Consider the following 27,288-nt stretch of genomic DNA (forward strand, 5'->3'; position numbering starts at 1 on the left):
GTCATAAAATATTTTATGGATATGAGGATATGTGGCCCTGTGAGTGAGTGAGTAAGATAATTGTTAATTACTCAGGAGCTGCATAGAAACTAATAAACTTCTGTATAAATATGTGAACGATTAGAGGTTGGGATTTCTCTAGTGTTTCAGTCCCTATGATTTTCTGAAGTGAACTGCTTTTGACTGGTCTGGCTTGCCCCCTTTCTCCCTCCTTTTGTCTATGACACCTATTGTCAATATGAAACAATTTTTTAGTTAGAATCTTGCAGTATATGCACACAGATAAATACATACATGCACTTGCACATAAGCATTACCTATGCTACATACTTTTCTTTGTAGAATTTTCATGAGTCAATGGCAGAAAACTTGTTTGACCTGGCCATAGCTAATAGAAAAAGAGAGAGAAAGGAAAGGAGAGGAAGAGAGAGAATGAGTGAAACAAAACATCTTAGAATGTATGAAGTTTTTTTAGTATTTAATGAAACCTTGCTGGCTAATAGAAGGAACAATGTAGTAAGTCTTAAAAAATAAAGCTGTTTTAACTGGAGCAGGTACAGAAACGGACTTGATTGTCAATTAGGGGAATGAAGAACATATTATACATGAGGGTACTGAAAGAGCTGGACTTAGACAAGCAAAATAATAGCTGAGAATATGTGTGATTGCTTTCTATAAATAAATGAGGGGGAGGGAGGAGGATGAGCTATTTTTGCTAAAGGACAAGGTTACACAAGAACAAATGAATATAAACTAGCTATGAATGCATTTATTCTGCAAATTCATAAAAAGGGTTTTAAGATGGAGCTCAAATGAAATGAATGGGATTATATGACATGATTACTTACGATAGCAGGGAATTGGATTCACTGACCCAGGATGTCTCCTCTAGTCCTACAGCAAGTGCTCATACAAATTGCAGTTTTGTGCTTGGATGAGTAGGCTACCTGTTTCTGTTATTAGTTGTTTCCTCTGCTGAGATTTTGTTCAACATCATCTAAAGTCTCTTCAGTTTTTATTTCCAGCAGTTTCCAACAGTGAGACAGTTTCTAGGATGTTTGTCTTTGGTTGCTTACCCCCTCCCACCCTCCTTTTATAAGGAAAATAAAACTTCAATTCTGCATTTTCCAGTGAATTTTCAAGTTTTGCTTAATGTGTTTTTGACAGGTAAATAGTTCAGGGTGAATGGAGGCAACAAATTGCATGAAAAGTAGGTGGTAAACTTTCTGAGTGCAAATTATACTTGAGTAAGTAAGTAACCAGTTTTATAGCTACTGTAGCATTACTTCAATTGTAAACAGTAATGTATAACACCATCAGTATTGATATAAAAGACATTAACAGCTTTTTTTTCTTTTTCTTTTTTTTTTTTAACTTTCAAGAAGTATTTAACTTTTACATATAGGAAATTCAAATGCAGAGATGCAAATATTTATCTGTATGTATTTTCTGTATAAATTCTACTGATTTCACAAAATTTTCTTGCTCTCCCTGCTTGCTGAGGTGATGCTCTGAGTGACCTGGTGCCTCAGACTGCCATGTTTGCATTGGTGACCTAGCTGCCTCTGGTGACTGGCATGATCAAGGAGCATCTGCTAATCTTTGTGACTCAGATTTCTGTCTTGATTAACAGCATTGGTGAAATTATCTTTCCAAGAATAAACATTGTTGATGATTTGCTTAGTATATAAGCTACAAACAACCAGGTAAAACTGTCCTTGGAGAATTAGCTGCATAGTCCTTGGTGATGTTTCAAGAATTCACCATTCTAATCAAAAGTATCTGAGATTATCAAATGCTTTGCACAGAATTTCTTTATAAGACTGAAAGTTTCCCTTTAGGTCTGAAAGAGAAGTAAGGAAATCATAAATACACTGATAATTGATTTATGAAAGTGGTAGCTGAATAAAGAAATTTCTGGGAATAGTTAAACAAGTGTTAAAACTTTTGTTTATCTACTGTGAGTTGTCAAGGTAGTCAGTCAGATGTAAAGGTAGGCTAGTGACAATATTCACTTTTTCTGTTTTTATGCTGCTGAGCATGCGCTGGATGCTGGTATTGTCCCGGCTGTTAGAAGACTATGCAAGCATGAGAACAGCAATGCATAAAAATTCAAACTCATGTATTGCATTATGCCGTGTCAATCACACTGAATGTGGTCTGACACAGTGTGGTATTTGTACACAGTTGGTCTCAAGAGCTTAAAATTCTTAAAAGGAAAGTTCCTACTGAGCTAAGTTATTAAAAGCTTCATCTGAATAAGGAATAAAGTATGTGGCCCTTTAGAAACAATGATGTCTCAAGAGATTCCAATGTCTCTGTGAATTTAAAAAAGACGGCAAGCAGTAGCAGCCATTTATTGTATAGTAGTAACTGTATTAATAGCCACCACATTACTGCTGAAAAACATTCATTTTCTATCTGGGCACATCGTAGTAGTACATTAGCAAAGGTTCAAGAACAGAAGATGACAGGCTTTCATAGAGAATCATGCTGTTATAATAACACTCCTTCCTGTGCTACAGCTTCTGGCAGTGGAACCCACCATCCCGTTATAAATTGCTGACATCAGTGTGGTATAGCATTAATATTATGTCTTTAACCCCCTCAGTAACATTCCTCTGGGTAAGTTTGCAACAGATTTAAGAGAAAGGAAAAAAAACCTTCTCAGGAAAATACACACATGTATGCATCCATGTACATGCATTCATATACTGTGTTTCTTGCACACATCATGCTTGGAGTTCTACTATATTTCAGACAAATAAATGTTATTTTGATGCTATATAGGGTGCTGCAGAAATTAAATGCAAATTAAATACGGTTATTAAATGCAATAACCATTTGAAAGACAGACAAGAAAATAAGTTTAATCAGACTCACTTAGTGTGGCTGGACATTTCCACTATATGGTGTGAAAAAAGTATTTTGTACTCAAGGCAAAGCTGTGATGGAGAGCAGGGTAAATAAGCAGGGGAAAAATAAAATGAACAAAAGTTTTAATTTACCATGCACTCTAGAAAAAGTCCCATTTTTTAAGGAGTTGAACAGGAAGAATTAAAAGTAAGCATTAATTTAACTCAAAAGACTGTTCTCTGAATTATGATTAGAGTTGTGATTCTACACTAGGAAACTCAGATATAGTCAAAATTCTGGTTGCTAACTACACTTTGCTTTTTACTTCTGCTTCAGTTTATAGTGTTCAGAAGTTTAAGTTTTGAATTGACACTCCAAACAGTTTGGTTCTCTTACAACACAAGAAGCCTTGACTTACTCTATCTATTCCAGCTGTCTTCTTTACATTCAGTCATATATATAGTTAGGTGTATTTCCTCATGAATCAAGAATCAGTAGACTCAAGTGGCTATAAAAATAACAAAGACAGTGTCCCAGACTAACAGATAAAACCACAGTGTTGTATACAGAGCTGCCACCCACTAGATAGGCAGCAAAATTATATTAAATGTAGAGTAAGATACAACTGGAGTTCATCTTGTTTGCAATATTATTTTGACATTTGCATGTAAAATTATAAGTTTTTTGTACATATCTTCTACCGTGTTCCCTTTGCTGAAACAAAAACAGAAAAATTTCATTCTAGGCCAATTATCCAATAACAAAATACAGGATACAAACAGAAAGTATCACTTGATTCATCACCACAAAATAATATTTTAAAGAATATTTAAAATTTTATTTTTTTAATTTATATTAATAAAAGTTATCTATCCTGTACCATCTTGTTATGCTACTATTCGTGGAGGTGATGATAGGCTACTTGATTTCCTAAGCTACTCAGACTTCTGTCACTCTTTTTCATACCAGTTCTTTTAACTTTTGAGAACTCTGCTGGAATCCAAGAACCCCATTATTTTGAAAGCTAAACATTTCTGCAGTGTTTCTGCTGTCTCTTATTGCAACAGCAGTTACTATTCGATTTCTACTGATTTTTTTCATGTTTGTTAGATCTCATTCCCACATTTATTCAGTTCTTTCCTAAATTAGAAAGACTATATGTTTGCTGTAGGGCTTCGGGATTTAGACTCAGGGCTCCCGTTAAAGTTAATGGAGATCATAGGTAAATCTGTGTGCAGCACACTGTAATTTTTCCATTAGGGTTATTTTTTGTTTATTTTTTGAAGGGGAAGGAATGTGATTAATTTTTGTTTGACACTATATTAAGAAGGATAAGAATAAATACATTTAAATGGCTTTCTTTTTTAATACAGAATAGAAATCATACTAAGATACTTATACGTTGCTTTATATTTACCCATCTTGTCATTTTAGAAGGTGAAAAATGCTTGGTTTTACCCTTTTTTCAGTGATTAACTAATGTTTTGCTCATTTACCAGACTGAAAACCTTGAACAGTGGAAGTCGTAGAGGAAATACAGAAGAAGTATGAGCAATGAATATTTCTATCCTCCTTTCACACATATGTATTATGTATATCTATCCCTCAATGTAGCCCTAGAGAGAGCTTTCTGTGAATAAGTGGTTAATTTTATCTCTGTGCTTACTGGCTTTTTTTTGGCCTCGTGAGAGGCTAGTTCCTGCAAATGAGAACTGTGATTTTTACTGTCACACCTGCCCACACATAACTAACTGTGCTGGAATATGCTTACTTATTTTATACAGATCTGCCATCAGCTGGCAATAATGTTTGGATCCAGCTGAGATGGATTTGAAATAATATGCCAAAGTTTGAGGGTTATTGTAGCCTATTACAAGTTGTTCAACGAAACAATTCCTTATAATGACATTAATACCACATCTACAGACTGTTTTTTTTCTGGCTAGTATTTCCAGGCTGAATCTAGAATAGATCATGCAGAAACTAATATTGATCTGTCTGACTTTAATGTAGAAGCTAGGGCTAATTGCATTTGACCCCTACCACTTTCAGGCAAATCTACACTGTCCTACTAATAACTCCTGATTATTTTCTATTGGTTCTCTAAATAATTTGTGACGAGGAGAACTATGTTAAAGATTTTCATTTAAATATATTTTGTCTTCTTTAATGGTCGTTACAAATAGAATTCTTGATATTTTTCAAGACATTTAATTTCAGCTTTAATAAAATAAATAGTGTTTTCATATTTATTATTTGGTTAGAATTACTTTATCTGTCAGTGCCAGCCATGACACTCAGATCTGACCATGTGAACATGGCTACAGCACCTCATTGTCAAAAATCATACCCAGTGAGAAGCCCAAATCCAAATCTGAATGCTTGCAGATCCACCTTTTTTTTTTGCCTGGTCCCAGAGGTGGGCAGTGGAAACATGGCCAAGAGGAAGTACAGTAGCTGATTATCTGCACTCTATGAGGAAAGTGTGAGACAGGGTCAATCCTCAGGCCTATCCCACATCAGGAAAAAGAAGACTGTGGTTTATATAAACAATGAGAATATCACCCATGTCTGAACAATTTTTAAATTTTTATTTCTAATGATCAGTGCAGTACAAAGCTGTTCCATGTTTTTGATTCAGGTTTTCTCAACAGAAAATATGCACTGCTGGAAAATAAATACTAGTCTAGTAAAGATTATAAAAAAATCCTACTAGAAATCAAGTCACCTGTGGCTACACAGAATCTTCAAAATATATTTCTTTATTTTTCACTTCATTTGTCTGTAATATTACAGATTTTTTGGTGACTTATTAATGCTTAAATTATGCTTTTAAATGTAAAAAGATATATAAATCAAGTGTTGCTGTGATGCATACCATGTTAACAGCTCTTGATCTGATGAACTTCCTGATAGCACTCAGGGCTTGACTGCCATACTGGTATTTCATTATTTTTTACATTCTTAGATAAAAATCTTGTTTCTTTATATAACTGCAATATCTAACTGATTGGAATAATAATTTGGCATTTAGAAAACATCCAAAAGTTAATATTGCTGGGAGTATATAACTGAAATCAAAGGATTTCATTAAGATATATAAACAGTTGTTTTAGGAATATAGTCGTAGTATTAGTTACCGCTAACGTTTTCTTAAATAAAATTAGAAAATTTTATTTTCCACACCCATTATTCTAATCTGGCTTTTGACTCATTATTACAATGGGAACTGCTTTCAAATTTTAAATGTATGCTGGCAATTCCTTTATGAAGGATTATTGTTAGCTCTTCTTTCAGAAACTTTCATCTCTGATATGTACAGCAGGTGTCTGATATTAGTCAGAAGAGAGCCCTTTTCAGGGTAGCCACAACAGTTAGAGGCCAGAGTCTTCAAAGATATGCGTACAGCCTTTTTACCCTTTTAGTCCAAGAGGAATTAGGTGTGCTTTGTAGCCCATAAAAGAAACTGAGGACACACTTGGGCTTTCTCCATAAAACCCCATTTCTTATACATGGCCTTGCCTTTATTCTGCTGTTACTGTCAATGAAGCAAGTGAGATAGGAACTCCTGCATAACCAAGAGGCTAGAGTAAGTCTCCCTCAGCAAGCTTCACGGACTTGAAAGAAACTGTTCAATAGGGATTTGTCCCTCCAGGGAGAATCAGAGCCTAAGTACCAGCTTCATCACCTTTTCTAATGGAAAAAAATGTGGGGAAGAAGAAAGCTACTTGTCCATTGCTAATGTGGGGAAAGTTTGCATTGTCATAAAGATTAAATTTTAGATGACAGCGTAGAAGCCATTAAATGATTCTTTGTATCGAAAATACTAAGTACTTCAATAATTTTTAATGTATATATTGTTTACCCTTCAGATAAACGCTCAGAATTTTTCTCACAATCCAACTTTGCTCTTGTAGAACAGAGTAGTAGAATAAGAGTAATGCTTGTTCCTAGTTGATAATTCTGTCACTAGCCTGGCCACAAAAAATTAGTTTTCCTAGGGGTCAGATGGGCCAGAGCCAACTGTTTACTAGAGGCAGCTGCTTGGCATCTGCTTACAATTGTTCTCAGATGGCAAATAACTGTGTGGAGGCTGCTACTAGCCAGAAGAGCTTAGAGCAATCTGAAGTGCCTCTAAATTTTCCAAGTACCAGAGCTACCTTAGAGCAACAGAGAAGGCATTATCACAGAGCGGAGATCATCTGAGAACCTGGGGTTTGCAAGTCCTTTGTGGCAGCACTGTCTGTTTTGTTTGACCAATATGTGAGGAAAATACTGATTCTGCACCAGTATCTTTAGTATTGGTAGAAAAAAAATTGGAAGGAGCTTTGCAATCATTCAATAATTAGTTCATATCATTTTTTCTGCCTACTATCATATGCTTCAGGCAAGAAAATACTGGAAGACAAACAGAACAATTTGGTCAGCAGGAGTAACATGGAATAGTAAAAGCAATATCTGTAAAAGCAGTGGATTTATTAAAGGAACTCCCATGGTACCTAGAAGTGAAGCACTGCTGATACCATATAAGATGACAAATAATGCAAATATTTAACTCCAAAAACTGCTGGGAGTGGGAAAACATTTACTTTTGAACTTTATGCTGACAACAAGTATAACTCAAAACATGTTTTTTATCCATACCGAGTACATTCGTGAGAGATTATGCTGGTGCAAGAAACAAAGGAGAATGTTGCCAGGGAAAAAAGAATAAGATCCATTCACTTCTTCTCTTTGTAATTGTTCGCTGGCATCCAACTGGATCAAAAAAAGTCCCTACCCCTAAACTATTTGTCAAGGAGAAATATCTTTTTGTCTCTCGCATTAAAATCCAGAAACTGAATACATGAAAATCAAACGGTTTATTTCATGACTTCAAACCTCTGGAGGTAATAATATACCATGTAATGTAGTACTCTTATCACAAATTCATATGTTGATTATATCTAGAATTCTTCTGTACTGGTTAGAGGTCTTATTTATGTACATCTCATTTTTTCAGTTTTATGTATTACAACATTAGTCCCAATCATAGTTGTGTGAAGAATTCTGCTTGCAGGCATTTTACTTTTAACTACAGGATACGTGTTTTTGAGTCCTTGGTGACTATTTCATTCCTGATTCCTGAACTTCACTTCTGCAGTCTTTTGTGATAAAATTATTTTTAATTGCCACTCATAATGCCTTTGTTCACTTACTATAACACAAAGTATGTTATGCACTGCCTACTTCCCAGGTATCCAGTACTCTTTCTTTGGTTTGTCTAGCATCCCCAACCCAACATTTAATTTAAAAGGTGTATTTTAAACAAGTACTCAAAATCAGTAGGTCAGGAGATTCTTAGTACATTTGACTCTAAGTAGAGGGGTATCTGCTGGATATTATAGTTACAATAGAAATCAAGTACAACTGAGCTTAAAGAACAGGCCTGGCTGGATTTTTACATTTTTTAAGAATGTTTATTATTTTCTTAATTAATCATTTTGTGTTTTTCTATTAGAGTGGAGGTTCATCACTTAATGTTTCTACTGTACTTAGGAGATGAAAATCTCTGTACGTTTACTCTAAGTGCTAAATGTTCTTATTATCTCCTATGAGCAGAACCTAGACACTCTTAAATTCATTTATTTACTACAGAAGACCAAGACCTGTGTTTAACTGAAAAGTATGTAGAGTAGTTAGGCTGATCTTTAGAGAGCATATAGCTAGAAACATTATCACGTTGGAAAGGGATAATCAGAAATGAATGGAAAAGCTTACCCAAGTCCTGGGTTCACAGAAAAAAAACTCTCAGAGAAGCAACCTCCAGAGAAAGATCCTTCCTCAATGGCAGTCAGCCCTTAGATGGGGTCTAGGAGAGGTGGAGCCAGGCTCCACCCCCTTCTGGTTACACAGGTGACCAGGTGAATTGCCTTCACCTGTGCTCTCATAGCTGGCTCATTGCTTGCCTCAGGTTAGCAATCAGAGGTTCAGGCCGTGATTCAATAGTTCCTATACAACCTGTAACAAGAATGTATTTCTTTTCTATGCTCTTTTCATTGGTACCATTTCAGAAAAATGTCAGCACGCTAAAGGAAAAAAAAGTTCAGTTCAAAAATCTAAGGGGAACTTTTGTCTACTGAACATTCAATTACTTATTTAGAATTACTTGAATTATTTTTTTCCATTCAATTACATACAGTTACATCATTTAAGAATAAAGACCCTTAGAAATTCTGTTTTGAACTATTAAGAATCAAAGAAGTATTCAGTTTCTAGCCAAATACAGTCCTTTCAAAAATCCAGGTACCATTTGTATAATTAGAGTCACAGAAGGAAGAGAGCAGCAGTCAGAAACCAGTTCACTATCACTGTAACCCACAGAAATCTCCTGCACAGGACTGTGCTCTACCTGAGGAACTGGGAAGACAGGAGAGAAAGAACATAGAATAAACTCAGAGAAAAGGGAAAGGGAATAAAATAGAGATTGAAGGAAGAGGGGGTGCTTTTTGCAGAACAAAAAATATTCAGTTTGGGTTCTTCCTCAGCACTTCACTGTTACAGTGATCTATTGCTTAAGAAGAACACTTTAGAAAATTTGGCTGATGACAAATAAAATGATACTGATCTTAAGAGATCAGAAAGATGTGGGGATAAAAGTGAAAAAGAATAGTTGCTGGAATGAGTTAAAATGTTGGCCTAGGAACATTAGCAGAGCTGCTGTAACATGCAGCCATGTTTTTATTTTTGCTTCAAAATAATCAAACTGTAGCTGTTAGATTTTGCACAGTGCATGATGGTATACTGCATCATCAGATGAGACTTTGAAAACTGAATTAGACACTTGAATATTTGTTTATTATTCAGAGATTAAAAAAAACCCTTGATACAGCAATAATTACATGTCAGAATCAACTGCCTTCATGGAAATCAAAGTTTCTGAAGGTTTTTTTTCCCACAGATTAAGCTTATTACATTTGAAGTCATTCAAAAGAGTCTGAAGAAAGTAGATGAAGTTAGTATTTTTTTTCTCAATATATTTAAAGTATTCTGTTGCAATTTTATCTCTTTGTCATTTTATAAAGTATTAATTGTTTTTATTGAGCTGCCATTGTTAACAATATAACTGCATAAGCTGCAGAGATGTGTATCCTGAATTGTAAAGTGGAATGAAGAAATCAAGTGTTGTGATTGGCAGTCTGTGCAGTTAGCAGAATATGGCTGTATATATCACTCTAAGTGGTGATGTTGGGTCCAGGTCTCTAGGCTCACTAACTTCAGTATTTCTGCCTACTTATGTGCATAAAAATTCTTTCAAGATCACACCCAAGGTTAAATTATGGGAACTTAGAAATGGGAAACTTTAAAAAATACTTCTGAAAATAAAACAAAGAGCCAACTGAAACTAATGGGAAATTTTCCATTAGCTTCAAAGGCATTAGAGTAGAACCACAGCCATGGAGTTTCATACATGGGAAAGGAATCCGTGACTATGATTTTCTACTAGTTTCTCAAAACTCTACTTCTATTATAAAGCACCTTCTGTGAAGTGTCATTTGTCTTCTCTTGAAGTAAAGCGCATTGTCTTGCATCCTAGCACAAATAAATTCAACTCCCTCCTGAATATAAAGTAAAAAGTAAATTATTATGTATCATGATTATTAAAATTAAAATACCATCAAAATACCAAAGTAATACAGTAAGGTCTGTTTTATACTGTTATACTAAAAACACAAATACCAGTTTTTTTTTGAGAAAGGACTAGATGTGGTTCTAACATACTAACATACAATATTAGAATGAAGGTCAGAAGAGTGGTTTTGGGTTTTGTTTGTTTGCTTTTTAAGAAAGGAAGAATGCTCATGCTCTTCAATTTCATTACAGGATTGGGGCATCATTTTCAAGAAATAACTATTTCTTCACAAATCTTAGATTACTTTCAAACTCAGCATGAAAAAAACCTTTGTAAGGTGCTAAAAATTATGTAGTTCAATTTCCTTTCCCTTAAAATGTCCATGTAAGCCCTTAGTCAGACTTTGGTTTGAAATGTCAAAACATTGTACACTGTGTTCTATGCTAGACAAGCACAATAAAATCGCTTGTTTTCATCAACAGAGAATTTGGCCTTGGAAGCAGAAATTCCTGAAAACTGGAGAGATGCATTTACATTCTTTTTTTCCTTGTGTTTTGAAGCATTTCCATGCATGAGGCTTTAGAAGGCTTTGTAAAGTGAATTGTAATTTGTGTTGAATCTATCTTACATATTTTTCTGTGAATCTTTACAAAAAATTGATCTTACGAATTGTGAGCCTTGAACATTAAAACATAAGGTTTTCATATAATTAATGTGACCAGGTGCTAATGTCCATTAAGGACATTTTCAGTAATTACTGTAATTCAGAGAACATTTCATTGTGTAATTTCAAACAGTTTAAATTTTTTAGAAAATTGTGGTATTTTAATCAAAAACAATCCAGAAACTGAGTAAGAGGTGATACTTTTCAGTAAACTACTGTAAATTTTTTGGGTCTCAAATTGGGGATTAAGATGGTTCATTCAATGTTATGTCCATGGAAGTTCAAGAACTGATGAAAGACAGAAAGGTTGTATCTCTTGCGCAAATCTGTCCACGATACTGTTGTATCAAGAGACTGGGGTAATCTTCTTCCATTAAATAACCTGCCATTATCAACACAAGGTATGTTTTTTGCTGGTGATGTAAAACAACTGCCATGAGTTTTTTCACATTTCTCATTTTCGGCTACATTAAAACCTGTATGCCACAAAATCTAGATACTTTAATTCATATTCTAGGTCTCCGTATTCCAGGTTTATATTCACTTTCTGCTGAGCATAGCTGACAGAGTACATGGAACTTCCCTTTCTATCTTTGGCTTCATTGTGACATTCAAATACCACCAAGACAGATTCATTCTGTAGTTCAGAAAAGGCAGTCTTGCAACTTTTCAGCATTTGAAAGGACTTCTGTCAACCGCTGTCAGAGAGAACAAGGTAGAACCAGCATGATTAGTTTAACAGTTGATACTTAAAACAAAGATGGATTTGAATAGTTGCTGTGGCTTCAAGCAGCATGTTTGCACTGCTCTGTCAAACCGCACAACAGTTTCCAAACTACCTTAAATGCAGCATCAGAGGAAGCTATGTACTTGTTTCCTTGTAATCTTGTAATTCATACTGTCAGTTTACATACTTTCAATAAACAAAATAATTCCTGCAAGTGCTTTCATTAAATTAAATTTCCTATTGTGACACCAGTCTTCTTCCCTGTACTTGCATTGAATGACTCTGTCTGAGGTTGGTAGTAAAGACTGAAAGGAAAATAAACCAGAATAACAAAGCTGCAACAGTTAAACCTGAGGCTGTTAAGGGCTCTGTCTTCAAAGCTGGATGTCTAAGCAGAAAGAACATGTGGTTTCATTGATTAAATGCAGATGAAGGGACGGGAACTTGTAACTTTTAATTTTACTGGTGTTTCTGTCTCTCTTTTCAACCCTTCAGTGACTTAATTCAACTCCAAAGGAGATCTAGCACTGCCTTTTTAAAAAGTCAAAATATCAATCAAAGTGGCCAAGCAAGCTTTAAGATATACTTCGATTTGTCTTCATTCTTGACTTCTATAAGGGTGTGGGAAAGCCTCCTAAAAGAAGCTTCCAGTACAGCTAGTGTACACACTTGTGTAAGTCTAAAGCCTTTAGCCTTACATCACATATACTGTGTTTTATCCTGAATTTCTTAGAAAAATCCAGCAGCTTTTGGTATTATCTCTGCCAGAACACTTTTCTGTAAAGAAGCTAAAGGTTTTTGGTAGTTCCTGTATTCTGCCACAGCACTTTATGCAGTCCACAGCTGAACCCAAGATGCGCAGCCATGATTCTCAACCTGAACTGAAGAAAATGTTGTTTGAATTCCAGATGGAGTTCAATAATGCTTGTCATGCTGAGATTTCTTATGGGATTTTTGGTTATCCCTGGGACCAAAAGCAGCTAAAGCCCAAAGTCTGAACTCACAGGAGAAAAGGGAAAGGGCCATGCAAAAATTCACATGAGGAAGAACAAACTATACATCAGCTCCTGGTTACAGTTGGACATGGATGTCTTCTCCAACCTTGGTGATTCTGTGATTCTACCATGGCTGCTAAGGAGGTCAGTCCCAATTCTATGTTCCCATCCACACAAACTAATGAGGGAATTAGCCCACTGACTGCTGATAAACATCTGGGCAGCAACATGGTCAGGACTGTAGCTCCAGAGCAGAGCTCTCTAGTCTCAACCTTATATTTGCAACTGAGAACTGAGGTGACTATAGTTTACTGTATCTTATATTATTGATAAATATCTTCACAAAGGTCATGAGGTCTCACCATTTGATTCCCTATTAGGACAAATCCAAAAATGGACAAGGTTTTTGTTGTTGTTGTTGTTTTGTTGTTGTTGTTGTTGTTTTTAAGTATCAGAGAATTAAAAATAAAATTGTCGTTCTTTCTATCCAGACAATGGCTCAATAAATCTTGTGGTACTGCCATAAAGCTGGTTCTTTCCTAATTGAACAGAAGCCACACAAGACACTTTACCTTGTTCATTTTTATCTCCTTTGTAGTGAGATATCTGGGACAGCCTATCCACACAGCCTGATAGAGAATGTTGTTTCTTTTTTAGGCGCTTGTCTTCCTTTTACATTCTGTTGTGCTTAGGAAAGATGGAGTTATCTTAAATTAAGTGGAGGCCAAGTGGGATAATTGGATTAATCAGTCCTATTTACTTGATAAAGTAATGCTTGAATAAATATAACTCACACTGAGTTTAAGAAACAGATTCTCTGGTTATATGCCTGATCATAGGTTACAAGTTGCAAATTTTCCTGCCCTGATTTTATTGTGAACCTTAGGTTACTTAGTGTTTCTTTTATGGGGACATCTACTGGAATCTTGTGAGTTCAAAAGAACTTGAGCTTTCCCTCCTTAAGATTCACTTTGTGATTAGAGGGATGTGAATAGTGCTTGCAAGTGTAAATGCTAAAGGCTGTTCATCCAGGCCACCATAGTATTTCTCAGAAAAAAAAAAAAAAAAGAAAAAAAAAAGTTCATCAATTAAATAACACATTTAGAGCTCCTCTAGGTATGATAGTATACTACTTGCTGTACATTAGCAGGATGTACTTTTAGTGCTGTCTTCATCTTCTTATGCCATTGAGGTGATTGTCACCCAAAGAGCTTGTTACAGAAAAAATAGTATCTAAAGGAATCCTGAACAGCATAGTTGTTTTTTTTTTAAATTTTCTATCAGTATTTAACACTTATCTCTCCAAGTGCACCTTGTAGAGATCTACTCTGTTGCTCCTGGCTCAGTGATCAATCAGGCTTTGGTGTTGGTATCAGGCAGAAGTATGACTGACTTACACAAAACTGCTTCCTATTCACAGCATTTCAGACTACTTCCTCTAAGGAATAGCTTTAAGTTACTACTTCATTTTCCATTGCACTGATCATCTATTTTAAGACCTGATGGCTGGACACTACTGATTAAGTCTGGATTAGAAAGAGCAATCAGAAGGTGAATAATGGTGTATAAAACGACAAGTATGACTGTGCCTACCAGCTTATAGGATGCAATTATCCTCTAGCAATAGAACCTTCATGGCCATGTTAACACTGTAAGATTACAATCACTGTGTCCTGCAGCAGCTGAAGCAAAAGTTAAGCTGACTCCGTGAGAGAGACTGCAAATACAACAGAGAAAGGAAATTCTCACTTGTGATTACAAGTTTGTAACTGCGTTTTTTAAGGAAGGAGAAAATTAGCTTGTTTGGTGTTGGCAAGCATTTACTGAAGGCCAGTACCATAGCTGTCAAGAGAGAATCAAGAATTTATTTTATTTAGTGCAGTGTATTCAAACAGAAAAATAAAAGTGTCTATAAAGAATAGACTTCAAAAATCATGATTGTTATTATTAGGCTAAAAATGGCAGAGATTAGTGGAAGGCTCATCCACCAGAAAGAAAAAGGGATTTGTGAGGGAGGGTGCTACAGAATCATTAGCAGTTGGAGTGAAATTGAAAGAATCAGAAGAAGCAAAGGTTTGAATTTCCTCTGCTTTTGTTTATTTAAATCACTGTATTTGTTCTGTTTTGGCATTGTTTTGTTTAGTGTTGTTCTTCATAGAAGTATTAAATTCAGAAAGAGCTAACAGTTTTGCTAAACTTTCTTCATAATGAAACACCATCAAAATTATGGATTCCATAGGCTAGTGAAAGATGAAGCTCTTTTAAGACACTGTACCTCAAAAGAGGTGAAGTGAGCTAGTGAGCAAACCTTTCTTACAAAAGCCTCTGCCTTCCCAGCAGTCCAAAAAAAAAAAAAAAAAAAAAAAGACTTTTTATAGCAGCTGGTGAAATGGGTCCAATGACCTTTTTCACCAAAGTTTGGGAAGGAAATGGAGAAGAAAGATCCCATCTATGTCATTCAAAGAATACAAATAGAAGGATTTCTTCTTTTAAGATGATGTTTCTGTAAAGCCTAGAGAAATAAAAATTACAAATGTGTTCAGGTTGAAACTCTATATTCAAACCGTTCTGGTCTTCAAGGCAGTGCAATTCTATATACAGACACTGTGGCTTGGGTTATTCTCTACAGAAAAGGTTCAAAGAGAAGAATCCAAAACATGATTATATGTTTCAGTTCCCTCTGTGGTCAGTACTTCACTATACAAATTTCCCTGTCTTCTAAAGCTAAAGCAGGACATTGCTGTTTAGGGAACTAGAACTTATTGTAACACTAACAGCGTATTTATGCATCAGTATTTTACCATTTCATTTTTGTCCTCACTTTGAAAACTCATAGCTTCAGAAGCAGAAAAGAAACTGAACTCTTCCTTTTTATTTTTGTTGCATTTGGAATGCTTAGGAGTAAACAACAAATGCTAATAGATGATATTGTTTGATAATTTTTGATTTAATATTTTACTTGTGCTTATTAGCAGCTATCCAGAAGTTCAAAATGCAGAATCTGATCTGCACTGATGACTTTTAAGATAACAAATAAATTACAAAATATTACTACTATTTCATTTCTGACTTGAATACTCTGCAAGTGTAAATGGGCAGGTCTATGTATGTTACATTTCATAGAATTTCATTTCAATATACATCATAGAATCATAGAATGTCTTGTCTTGGAAGACGCCTTAAAGATCAGCTAGTTCCAAACCCTCTGCTGTATGCAGATGTGCCAGCCATTAAATCAGGCACTAGATCAGGCTGCCCAGAGTCCCATCTAGGCTGACCTTGAACACCTCTGGGGATGGAGCATTCACTACTTCTCTGGGCAGCCTGTGCCTCATTACTCTCTGAGCAAAGCATTTCTTCCTAACATCTAACTTAAATCTCCCCTCCTTTAGTTTAAAGCCATTTTTCCATGTGTTATCACTATTTGTCCATATTAAAAGTTGGTCTCCCTCCTGATTGTAAGCTCCTTTCAAGTACTGGCAGGCATCAGTGAGATTTCCCTGGAGCCTTCTCTTCTCCAAGCTAAACAAGCTCAGCTCTATCTGCTTGTCTTCAGAGGAGAGGTACTCTAGCTCTCTGATCATCTCTGTGACCCTTCTCCGGACCTGCTCCAACAGCTCTGCATATTTCTTGTTCTGGGGATTCCTGACCTCAATGCATTACTCAAGATTGGGCCTCATGAGAACAGGGTGATAGTCCTCTGCCTCTCCCTATTGGTCATCCCTCCTGATTCAATCCAGGATGCTGTTGGCCTTCTGGGCTGCAAGTGCATACTGCTGACTCATGTCTATCTTTTTGTCCACCGGTATCCACAAATCTTTCTCTGCAAGGCTTTTCTCAAGGAGTTCTTCTCCCAGTCTGAGGGAGACCTGGGATTGCCCCAACCCAAGTGCAGCACCTTATACTTGGCCCTGTTGAACCTTGGTAAGTTCTCATGTGCTTACTTTCTGAGCATGTCGAGGTCACTCTGAATGGCATCTCTTCTTTCTATGTTGTCAGTTGAACCTATCAGCTCGGTATCATCCTCAAACTTTATGAGCAAGCATTAGATCCTACTTCTTTACCACAAAGGCAGTAAAAAACACCATTTTCCTTTTACCTTTCCTCTCACCTTCTAGTTCTGACTATAAAGTGTGACTCACTAAAACAAGGAATTCCTAACTGTAACAAGAAATTCATAACTGAGACAAACTAGCGGTCTAGCCAGCTCAATACTTTGTCTCTAGAATTGACAAGAAATTGTTGGAGCCGCTTTTTGCCATACTTAGCACACTATCAGCAGTGAACAGAACAACAGAGTGCAGCATGTTAGAAAATACATTCTCACCCACTCTCTTTAAGAGAACCTGGTTAAAAACATGATGTCCATGAAATTAATGAATTCATATTTCAACCTGCCACATAGGTCTGTTATTACAGGCCTAATTTAAGTTTGCCATGTGTTGTATAAGGAAGTACTTTGGTTTCTCTGTTTTAAATGGATATCTTACTAATTTCAATGAATTGCAGTGACTCTTGGCATTGAAAACATTATTTTCATACAGGAATTTTCCTAATTCATTGCTTGCTGTTGGGCAGTGTGAGTTAGATGCTTCTCAGCTGAACACTGGTGCCTATGAATTTTCAGATAATTTGCAAAAGGTGCCTATGCAAGTCATCTTAAAATGATTTCATCACAGTGTAGCTCAGTAATTTGTGGGAAGTGAATTCAGAAAGTGACCAGAACAGTCACAATAAATGTATTTAAACACTGAATGATTAGTCAGTCCTTATCTGTGCTTCGAAATTATTTGGTGGTTAGTAAAAATAATGAACACCATTGCTTTGGCAAGTCTTCCCCTTTTTTTATAAACTTTACACAGAAGATTTGAGTAAAATACATTCTTTTTGGGGGGAGGAAGATAATGCTTAAAATATTTGCAGTGAATGTGGAAACACTTTTTTTTCCTTTGGATACAAGATAGTTTTCTGCTTCACTGGAACAGAGAAGGGCAGTATCTCCCAAGAGGCTCAAAAGCCTTGAAGATAATTGCTGCCAGGGTGAGTTAGTTTAAGCCTCTCTTTGGATAGTGGCACTATCTCTCAGGATATAAGGTATTAGGAAATGCAGTTCATTTTGATTGAGCTAGCAGGGAAAGGATTTCTAAAATAATGTTATATAGTAAACAAACTTCACTGCTCTGGGCTGACTCTTAAGAATCAGCAAGTCAGTTATCCGCTGGAATAGTTGTAACTTTCATGTTTTTGTCTTTCATTACTTTTGCACCACTATTTGAATTAAAGATAGCTATTTACTATAATGGGTCAGAGAGGTCTAGGTAAGTCTGGAGTGGGGTGCCTGATAAATTTCTGTCAAATCTAATCTGAAGTAGGATGTGTATGTGTGCACAACAGTTAGGCTGTACCTCCTGCATAACAACACACAGATGAAGTTTCCCAAAGATAGAGGTGGAATAGAGAGATTTGAGTAATCAAAGCAGTATCTGTGGCCACTCCAGTTCTCTGAATCCTTATTCCAGACTGCTTATAAGACTCTAGTTTATATTATTGTTATTATTATTATTATTATGCTTTATTTTGTTTATTATGCTTATTTTGTTTTATTTTGTTTTGATTCCTCATCTGCTTCATAGTTATCCTTCTGCAAGTATATATTCAGTATGAAAAGAAATGAGAACCTGATGTCTGCTGTTATGTGTCTGAACGGTAGGATTATTCCTTGGCCATCACAGCTGATTTGCTTTTCACTTCCCTTATTTAATAGCTCCTTATGCAAAAGGTTTGTGTGGAAGTCATAACAGAATGTCAGAAGTAAAAGTGCTGAGAATACCAGGTACTGGATTTAGAACTTTTGCTGGTTTTATACCCTTCATCAGTGGGCTTCAATAAATGTATTCCTCATTATCAAAACAAGGCAAAATTGGCAAAACTATGCCTCCAGTATATAAAATTTTGGTGTAGAAATAGGTAAGGATCCTAAATTTCCCACGTATAAGAAGATTCCTATCTCAGCTTTTGTCCAAGAAAAATAATCAGCAAACTCCCAAATCTCTTAGCATATCTTCATATGAGGTCCATTGAAAGTACCTAGAGATCTACACAGCAAATATAAGTGTCTTCTTATTTGATTCATGCAGTGACCTGAATAGATAGAGTGTTCTGCAGACTGAATACAACAATAATTGTATTTTGAACATGCATATTTTGCTGCATATAGAATAGCTTAAAAGTATATCTCCTTTTTTTTTTTAGTTTTTTTCTTTTTTTCTTTTTTTTCCCCCCACTTTGTCCTTCTGGCTCTTCCTTGAGTCCCTTCCTGGACTTGTTTGACATGTCTAGTTTTGTGTAAGCTCAAAATACTGATAATGATATTTCTGTGATAACTTGCAATAATGACTATGCTGAACAGTAGTAGCACAAGGAGACATTGATAAGGAGTCTGTTTGCCTGAAGTGCTTTGGCACCTGTCATACGGAATTTGCTTTTGGGCTGAAGGCCAGCTCTAGGCTTCTGTACCTCTTTGGACCCACTTAAAAGCTATTAAGAGAGTTTAAGTAGTGCATAAGTCTCTTTGTTGGCTGCACAAAGCTAAAGATCACCCACTGAAGAGCATTAATGGGAGAGGACTCTTCTATGTGCTCTTCTGCTGGTAGGTGTCATTTTCAAGGTCTGTTGAAAGCTTTTATCTCACTGGTCCAACTGCATACAGACCTCAAAGGCAAAGGGGAGAAGTGGAAAAACAAAGCTGAATGGCTTTCAGTGCTTTCTTCTAACTTTCTCAGGATTCCTTCAACATGCAAGCTTTAAACTTCCTAAGTAACATAACACCAGGAGAACTTTTCATGTTTAAAAACATGAAAAAAACATGCTTTGAAAGTTCGTAGAGCATCTATTAGGAAAATAGAATGACAGAAAAATTAGCACAGCATAGCAGGGTTTATTCTACGATGAGCTGCTACTTCAAAACCACATATAAATGGCAGATCTTTCTGATTATTCAGTACATTCTGGAGAAAATTAGTTGCTTACTGGTCTTTATCCTGTTTCCTCTCTGCATGGTTAGAGGACTTGTGATGATGTATAGTGTGTAAAACTATTCACACTGAATATTTTGTTCTGCAATCATCATGGTGAGACAGAAAATAACCAGCTGGAAGAGCACGTTTCCAGATTCTGGAAATAAGATGTCTACACAGCTCTGCTTTGTCTTTGTGCATCTCTGCTCCTTCAAGGAGTATAGCAGGAGGAAGATTGAGAAATGACTTTATTCACATCTGCAGATGTAAACATCATTTCTGCCTTTTCTTCCAAAGGAACTGAACTGCTGTTAGAAATTAAGGGCAGCTAATAGTTCCTTGGATGATGTAAACTGCTGCAACCAGTGTTTAAACATGTAATTTGTTCTTCATCCTGCAGGAGCAATGCTCTTGCTGCCTGACATTGCCTTTATTTGTTATTTTGTTATCCCTTAATGATCTCATGATCTCCTGGTTTTAATTCAAAGACTCGGAATCATTGAGTGAGAAATGTCTATTTACTGTTTTGAGCTTACACTTATTTATATTTTTACATAAAACTCAAGCTGCCCTGTGTTTCATTCTGTACAGTTCATTTCAGCCTCTCTTTCTCAACTAACTTTCATGTTAAATGGGAAAACTTAATGACTGCCTCAGAAATGTAGTGTTATATGCTTTCACTAAAGGAGAACCAAACCAGAAAAAAGTGCCAAAAAATATCTGCTCTCTGTTAGAATCAAGATTTGTAATAACAGCCTCAATGCACTGAATTATTTTATTCAACCACCTATTATATTTTCTTTGTCCTTCTATGTCTCATATGTTTACCTTAGAATATATGCTCAGCCAGCAATACTGAAATGGAAAATAGGGCCCTCTCACTGAAAACAGGGAGCGTCATACAGTACTAACAGAAATCTGAATGAAAGAAAGAAAAAAAAACTAATGACCCCCCCCCAAAAAAGAAAAAGATAATTTTTAAGTGGACTGATTCCTTGATAAACTCTTTTGTTCTAATGCTTCTGTCTTTCTTTCTCTCTGTACTCTAATGTAAATCATTACTTTTACCAGTGCCTAGGTAAACAGTGGATTTTAAGAAGATGCCACTGCATGCTGGGTACTTTTATACTGCTAGAAAATAGCTACTGGTATAACTATACTGATTTGTATTGCTGAATTTTTATATTTATTTTTAATTCTGATTATATGTAAAAGCACAGTGTGTTTCTTATAGGAAGTGCTCTAGAGACATTCTTGGAATAGTGAGAATATTGTTCTTGCTTCACTTTAGCATGCAGAAAATTGGGTTGCTGAAAGAAGATAACAATCCCAGATCCCCAGTCCCTTGTCAGGCACTGTCTATGCTAAGACAATGTATAGTTGATGGATATTTCAGCTATTTAGCTGAATAGCTATTTCAGAGGCTTAACTGTATGTTCTTTATTCATTGTTTTAATATTTTTTTCCTTTTCCTATTAACTAGCTATCTGATGGCAATGGTTTAAAATTTTGTTTAATAAGCTGCTGTTTGCGTATTACATGGGCTGTGTCCTGTGAGCAAGATCTGCTCTCTAACTGGGGACAGTCTTTTGTTCAGGGGTACATTCAGTGGTTAAATGGCTACACCATACGCATGACAGGTTCTCTTCAGTATTCAGAGGCAATTAGCATGCAAGCAACTTTATTATTTTTAATAGCTCCTTAGCAGTGTTTATGGAGTACTTCTTAGTACTGTGAATGCAAGTAGCATGCAAAGCAATGGGAAATGGAAGGAGAAATCTCCTGATTTTGTTGGAAGGATGTACATACAACACTTTCATCTTTATTTATATTAGGGAACATAGGGGGTTAGGGGCAGATCATAAGATATGGCAGCCCATGCTCATTTTCCTAAGATTAAGTGAATAGTACCCACAAGGTAATGTAACACCACACACAATCTCATCACTGATGTAGCACCATGCAATGCATGTAAAATGTGTCAACGTGTTATATCCACAGAAGCAATGTTTAAAACTTAGGTCACTAAAAGCAGCTTTTTCAAATTATCCAAAAACGTTTTGCCAGGCTGACCACATACCTTTAGATAAAAGCAAACTTCTTGCTTCACAGTGTAGAATAATTTATAGGTAGAGACCAATTTGCTTGCAAAGAAACAGCAGGTTGCCTTCATTTTTTCTTACTACAAAATGCATTATGCTAAACACAGTACGGAATGTTTGTGTTACAAAAGAGGAATTACTTAAAATTAGTTTTGTATTATTAGAGGTTTTGCTGTTGTTATTTTTTTAACATACGTTAAAAAAAATGTTTTTCTCACAGGAAGCTGTAAGTCCTCTGGAAAAGGATCAAGAAAGCAAACAAGCAGTTTCTTTCTTTTCCCTTGACCATGCCAAGTAAAGCTGTCTAGAGGCAGATAATTCCGCAGCTTTCATGGTTTTAAATGTACTTTATGAATGCTTTCTTGAAATGAATTTTTGTCAAAGCTTACCTTTTTGTATAAAGGTCAAATGTTTACTCTTCCTCACTTTTTTTCCCCCTCTCTCACTCTGGTCACAAGTGATCAGAAAGCACTGGACCTCAGACGCATTTCTTATTGAAAATGTAATCAAAACTGACAAATCTCCATGAAACATGCTGGGTTTCAGTGAAATCATATATTTTAATGAAAATGCATTTTGTTGAAATGTTCCAGATAGTTCTTCATGTAAGATTCTTTTCATCTGCCATTTTCAACTTTCTCAATCCAGCTTTATATCATCACATAATACATTGCTGAGTTTATGAAGTACTAGATGAGATTCATCAAAACTATTTCACCAAAGATATGAGATCAGGTCTTTGGAGATGAAGACTAAGGAATTAATTCTCCATCATAGTAAATCAGTTGTTCTAACTTTTTAACAGATTTGTCAAGTTTTGAACAGAGCAGCATTAGACTGGTGAAAAATTAGACTAGACCTTGGGGGGAAGGTTAATAAAGACATCAATAGCGCTTTGCTAATAGGTGCAAAATTTCATTTAATGTGAGACCTGGAGGTAATCATATGTTCCTCTTTGCCCACTAGAGTTGAAGTATCATAATAGTTATCATCGGTATTAAATTTTCAACAAGCAGCTATTTTATAATGAATGCACAGATATTTCCTCCTAAGCATATGTTTAGGTTATCAGTGACTTTTAGGCAACCTTCATGTCCTAAAAAACTCAAAATCTTATAGTAGTTAAAAAGCTGGAGTTCTGCATATTTCTTTCTCCCTTATGTTCTATGATGAAGTCCTACATGCCTGTGATGGCAAAGATTTTTGTTTTGATAATCCATTTGAGTCTTCATTAACTTTTCCTCTGGTATTTACAACTGGCTGAAATAACTGTTTTTGATTATTCTTACATTAGAATTCAGAACTCAAGAGGCAGTTTTCCATTTCTAGAACTCCCCTTCTGGTTCTGCCAGAAGCTGAAACATTTAATAGCAAAAGTCTGTGTAAGATTAATCCATACAGACAGACATTCAGATTAGACTAGGTGGTACAACAAACTGAAAGATAAATTTGAGTGGATAGCATCACAATGTCCTCTTGCAATAGGAAGTGTACTCTCTTTGATATTTGCTATTAGATGTTCTATAGCATTTAATTTCTGAATTTTTTATTATTATTTCCAAATATAGTAGTATACTCTGATTTCATTCACTATGAAAAAGATTGCACTGATCTATAGGGCATCTGTTCACACGAGCAGAGATGAATTTTTTCTTTCTGAATGGAAATATGGATGTTTCAGGGCTCGGAGTCTGTAGTAGCTGTTATTTAATTAATTGTCAGAGGCGATACAGTCTTGATGAAGTTACACAACATCAAATTTTGTGAATAATGTTCTTCTCTCACAAATAAATAACTAGTGAATTAAACGCAGGAACAAAAATACATTAGTCTAGGCAGGCAGCAATCTCTGTGTCTGAACTTACGCACCTCAGTATCCACTTATGGACAAGTCCATTAAATTGCGTCAGATATTTGGCAAAGCAAAGTGTCTGATGGGATGAAGGGCAGCCTTGACTTGAAACCATTAGATTATTGTTCTTGAAGCTACTTCAGTTTTCCTTCCAGATATATAGTGACCACTCCAGGTGGTCCAGTAGCTTGCTCTGTATTTTGACCTCCTCATTTCTGTGCAACAACTGCACTCTGTAGTACTTTCAGGCAAAGAACAAGCCTGAACTATAAAGGAAATAAAATTCTTACTTGGAACAATGCACACTAATAGATCACATAAATAATAATTTTCCCAGAATTCTATAGAGATCAAATGAATATCAGTCATGCAGCAGAGAGACTGTCAATCTAACAATCTAGTCAGATTTCTGTTAGTGAAGTTGTATTACTTGGAGGTGGGAATGGATAAAGTAGGTGGGAAAAAAGTTTTATATATATAATTATATATATATATATATATTTTAAATGAATGAATGAATGAATGAACAGAGATAGAGTATTCTACTGGCTTAGCTTTTCTTCCTGGAAAACAGGAATTGGGGTCTGTCAGATTCCTGTTGACTGGCGAGAATCATTATTTGACTCACATTTCTAAATGCAAAGCTTTTGTTGCTCATAATGTCATGCCTTTCAAATAATAACTTCTTGAAGCCTGCATCCTTCTGGAAAATACATCTGCTTAATAATTTGCAGAAATATTGCTGGAAAGAGAGACTTAGAGGAGTGAGAGAGAGAGAAAGGTCTTTACTGCCATTGCTGCAATATGATCCACTTTCTAAACTTTCTCCTGTCTCTGCTTAGTCAGATCCAAGTTCACTTTACTTGCCTCCAGAAGACTGCTTGATCTGAGATTCTGAAAGATGCTGTAAAAGCAAAATGGGAAGCAAAAACAGAAATGCCCTGATCAAGGTAGAGAAGAATACAAGGGAAGAGCTCATTGAGTATGTTTGCTGAATCATTCTTATGACAATACTGCAAAGGTAATAATGACTTCCTCTGCCAAAATCTGTCCATATGGACTTCACTGTGTTTTTAACTCTGTGCAGAGACACTTTTTTCTTTCCAGTACTGGCTACTGACACCATCCTGATATCAGTATTAACTTAAGGAGAAGAGAGCACCAGGGAGGATTTCTTGTCTTGACCTTCACCTCTTTTTCTTCCTCCTTACCTCTTCTTCTTACATTATGCACACTTCTAAATATGAAGCAGCCACAGCAGCAAGCATGAAAAAAGGTTTCTCATAAAAGCAATTTAGTTTCTCAAGAAATAATGCCATTTTCTCTGTGCCTGTGATGCAAAGATTATAGGTTGATATTAAGGATTTTCAAAACCAAGTAACTCATAGAGAATCATACACAGTAAACCTGCACTTCTGGCTCCTACTCAGTAAAAAAGTATACTGTTCATTCATGTATAGATGTGAACTCTACTTATATAGGAAAAAAAAGAGATTTATCAGGTATTATTATGCAGTTATCTTTATTATCAAGTGATAGAAATACAGAACATCTTTCTTAAGTGCCGGGTTCCAGAGAAATGGAATTATATTTGTTTTCTGGGTGTCATTTGATTCCAGACATAATAGCCTTGAACTTATTGTGTAAGGTAATTATGCAGAGTAAGATAATGACTTAATTTTGATATTGGTCTGTGGAAAAGCAAAGAAAATTTATGCCAAATTGTTTTGTGTTGAATAGTATTAACAGTCTGGTAGTAGTGAAAAGGATAGACTATCTGGTTTTGGTTTTACTTTGTCCTGATTTATGTTAATTTTTGATAGTCAAGTTTGGCTTCTTTTTTTTTTTTTTTTTTTTTTAAATTTATAGCATTCAGGTTCAGATAAATGGATAAGCTGCTAGGAAAAACGATCCTATGTGGTTAGATTATTAAAAAATATATATATCCAGGTCCCCAGGAACTGCTTTTAATTATTTTTAGAATTCCTTGAAGGATGGAGTAGTTAACATTGTTATTTTTTACTCCTTCTAAAAAATTAATAGCCTTTCTGTACAACATGCAGACTACTTTGTTTCAGGAACACAGCAAAATTCCTGCGTTTGTAACGCAGGACAGTAAGTATATATATGCAGATTATATTCCACAAGCTATTCTTCCTCCTTGATTCCTGTGCTTGTTTACTCGTCCCTGAACCTCAGAAGATTCTGAGGCAGCCACAGAGATTTGACTACTGCATCTGAGACTGCATGCTTGGAGGTCTGCAGCATGAAAAGTGATGAAGGTTGCCCTTTGGCCATTTGGAAGATTTTTTGGACACTGTAGACCCAGCCATTGAAGTAGTGCTGGTGAGCAAGATAGGAAAGAGATCTATAAAATACCTGCTAGTGAGATGTTAGGTTTTATTCCTACGTATTACAAGTTTGTAACTTGGTAGCATTTTCAGTAATATATTTTAATTATTGAAACACAAATATTTATTGAAGCTAAATTGCATGGCCTATGCAAAGCAGGATGACTGAAGCTTGAAATTGTGTGGATGCTCCTCAGCAGTGAAGGTGAGACTTAAAAAACCTTCACCGTTACAACTTCCAGCCAGATGTTTCAGCCTTTTTAATAACTTTAATCAAAATATGTGAAAACAGAAGTTCAGTTTCAGTCTTGAAAAAATCAAATTTGAAATTTTTATCCAACACTTAAAGGTAGATATTAATTATGCCAAAAGAAAATTAAAATAAAGCCGGTTTGAGAAGACAATGAGATAAAAGCATTCCTCAAAAACTTCTAAGATGTAAAAAGGAACATTTTCATTGAAGTCAGGTACTCAGGCCATTAACCAAATTTTCAGGCATGGCCACCTAAAAGTGGTAAAATGAGTACGTACGCTCTAATCTATTTCAGTATGCCTCACTCAACTTCTGTATTTCCTTCCTTAAATCCTAACAGGATTTAATATCCTGGTTGCATTAAGACAGAAAATGTCCTAGAAACTTTGAAGATGTGTCTTGTGCTCCACGGAGGATGCAGTGGGAAATAATAGACATTGAGTGTACACAATAAAGAAATGGGAAAAAAAAAAAAAATCAAGATGATGACGAGCAGATGTGTTATTACTGCTTGTTGATTTAAAAAAATAAAATGTTAACCGCAATTTATTCTTTTACCCTTATCCTCTCTTCCCAGCTTGATTTTTAGAATTTGCTGTCTTCACATTAAACAAGCTATTAACAATTTACAGTTTCTGACTTTAATTTAATCTACTTCCCTAACTCTGCCTCTGCAAATAACCAGTTCATTTATGGACAGACTCAGTTAAGATCTTCTAAGAATACTGAAAATACAGATTTTGCTTCAGAAAGCCAACATTACAGAGATCGGGAGAAAGCAAAATTATTTTACCTGCTCTCAGTGTTGATGATTAGCCAAAGACAACTTTTCCAGCCTTCTGGAATTTGCCTTAGATGTT

The 27,288-nt window shown here is 35.6% G+C and overlaps 2 protein-coding genes across 5 annotated transcripts in view; both read left to right on the plus strand.

Annotated features, from left to right (window-relative positions):
- The window catches only part of LOC146544334 (uncharacterized), a 45,873-nt gene extending 18,968 nt beyond the window's left edge, over window positions 1–26,905 (plus strand). For both annotated transcript variants that reach the window (XM_085225451.1, XM_085225449.1), the window contains exon 3: window positions 1–26,905. This exon is cut by the window's left edge and continues 17,705 nt beyond it. The gene's annotated coding sequence lies outside the window, so the exon portion shown is untranslated.
- Window positions 1–27,288, plus strand: part of FLRT2 (fibronectin leucine rich transmembrane protein 2) — a 56,297-nt gene that overhangs the window by 22,119 nt on the left and 6,890 nt on the right. The gene's annotated exons all lie outside the window — the stretch shown is intronic.

The sequence above is a fragment of the Meleagris gallopavo genome, chromosome 5 (assembly GCF_905368555.1).
Source record: "Meleagris gallopavo chromosome 5, MGAL_WU_HG_1.1, whole genome shotgun sequence".
Classification (NCBI taxonomy): domain Eukaryota; kingdom Metazoa; phylum Chordata; class Aves; order Galliformes; family Phasianidae; genus Meleagris; species Meleagris gallopavo.